We start from the raw sequence: 2,500 nt of genomic DNA, 5'->3' as shown, positions 1-2,500 counted from the left end.
AAAAGTCTTTTCAGTTTCTGAAGGAAACATCCTCACTTTCTCAAATGAATATTATTATTATTATTATTATTACAGTAATAGGTAATTTTTTTCTCCATAATGTGCTCAGTTTTTATCCCAGTTTTCTTAAAAATGTTCTCATGTTCCACTAAAACATCTTCACTTCTATAAAATGTCCAAGTTTGTTTTTATTTGTCCCCAGAAATGTCCTCACTTTTCAAACAATGTCATCTTTGTCTCAAAACAGATTTGACATGATATTTTTATATATTAAATAAAATGAACTTCTTCCGTACTTTCCTTACTTTTCTAAAACATCATTTTTTTTCTTAAATAAATAATAATTGTTAGAATTATTATTATCTGGTTTGCAAAAAGTCTGAAAAGTTAAAAACAGAAGTACAACAGAGTCACTGCTCTGGAGATGTTTCACCGTCTGTTTGAACTCACTTATTATAATAAACAAAAAAACAGCTGAATTAAGTGAAACTGATTAAAAATATAGTTAGTTTACTTTATTTTATAAAGAAAAATGAAAAAAAAAAACGAGGGAAAAGTTCGAATGCAGCTAATCTTGTTTTCATATTATCATAAACATTGGATTTAATTTAATAACTTAACTATCGAGGACAAAACAAGCATCAGATCACAACTCTGATTGGTGGCAGAGAAATTTAAATTCACAGAAGAAGAAGGAGGATTGGGCGGCACGGTACGGTGGTGCAGTGGTTAGCATTGTCGCCTCACAGCAAAAAGGTTCCGGGTTTGAATCCGGTCCTGGGCCTTTCTGTGGTGAGTTTGCATGTTCTCCCTGTGCTTGCGTGGGTTCTCTCCGGGTTCTCCGGCTTCCTCCCATCATCCAAAAACATGCACCTCAGGTCAGGTTACCTGGCGCCGCGCTAGTGGCAGCCTGCTGCAGCAGCTCCCCCCTGAGAGCCCCCCCTGAGAGCCCCCCTGCTGTAGTGAAGACATTTCCCCTCGGGGATTAATAACGTGTATAAAATCAAAAAAATCAAAAAGTGAGTCGGAGGACGGGAAGTTTGACACTTCCTGCTTCACGGTTTATAAGCTGCCTGGCAACAGGAAGTAGAAACGTGTTTAATACACGAACAGCCCGGAAGCTACAACAACAGCAGCACCAATGAAGCCGCAGCGTTAGTCGACATTAGCAAGTTTTACTCCGGTTTGAAACTTTTTCCTCTAATGTATTCTGGGATGTAAAATCTGCCTGACGACACAAACAAGACAGAAGTGTGGAGTTGTGTCCCCCCTCCCCCCCCATTAGAAAAAACGCTGCTTAGCATACAGCACTGTTTGTCTTTGATCCTCCGCTGCCCTGACCTGCTTTACATCCCGGTGAACACCCCTCATTAGAATATCAAAGTTAATCTGTTTTACCCCCAAAACTGAGCCCGGAGTTTCCCGCCGTGTCCGTGAGGAAGAACGCCGTGAGCCACTCCGCAGGGAGGGAACCGAGGAAGAGGAGGAGGGAAACGAAGAAGAGGAAGCAGGAACAGAATCGGGCTTGACAGGGGGGAGATGAATGAGTGGATGTTAATTTGTTTACTTCTGAGAGGTCAAAGGTCAGAACGTTACTGCCTGAATTGGGTCACATCAGGAGAGTTTGGTAGATGAACGACATTCAAGTTCAAAGTTCGTAAAATAATATAACATCAGCAGTGGCTGTAAAAATAAAAAATAAAATACTCCATCACTTATTTACTTTTAATACATTAAGCACATTTTCTTCATGACCAATATTTTTATTCAAGTAAAATTTGAAATGTAAGACTTTAACTCTGATCTGAACCTGGTCTCTGCTGTCAGAATGTTTTGTCGGCCCTCCATCCGCCTCGACCTCCTCCTGCTCACTCTGATTTCTAATTTACCCGTCAGTCCACCAGAGGGCGGCGTGTGAGCGTCATGTTTTGCCTCATTTAGGTGTGAAAAGTAAAGTGACAGGATCTTCTCCGGGGTCTTGTCCAGGGTCTTATCCAGGATCTTCTCCGGGGTCCTGTCCAGGGTCTTGTCCAGGGTCTTCTCCAGGGTCTTCTCCAGGGTCTTCTCCAGGGTCTTGTCCAGGGTCATGCATTGAGCAGGTTATTCCAGGCCATTTTCCAGCCCCTCCCTGAGGATCCCGAGGCGTTCCCAGACCAGATGCGATGTATATAATCTCCAGCAGGTCGACCCCGGAGGTCTGGTGGACTCGGTCTGAGTCTGGTGGTTTCGGTTGAAGGACAGTTTGCTGATGAACCGCAGCATCAAACTTTCCTTTATCTTTGAAATCAGGTCAGCAGCAGCGTCTTTGATATGGAGATGATTTTTACTTTGTTCAGCTGAATGCAGAATTAAAGACAAAAGCAGGGAATTCATTTACGATTAAACACCCACACCGTCATCTCAATTAAATCAGAAACTCCCTTTTCTCTTCTGCTGCTTCTCGTTTCATCGGCACCTCTGAATGGATGAAGAGAGCTGGGATGACGATGCAGCCAAAGCA

This window comes from Embiotoca jacksoni, unplaced genomic scaffold, assembly GCF_022577435.1.
Source record: "Embiotoca jacksoni isolate LCO1_2020_lvr unplaced genomic scaffold, fEmbJac1.0.p SCAF_41, whole genome shotgun sequence".
Taxonomy (NCBI): Eukaryota; Metazoa; Chordata; class Actinopteri; family Embiotocidae; genus Embiotoca; species Embiotoca jacksoni.
Note: the sequence above shows the minus strand (reverse complement) of the source record.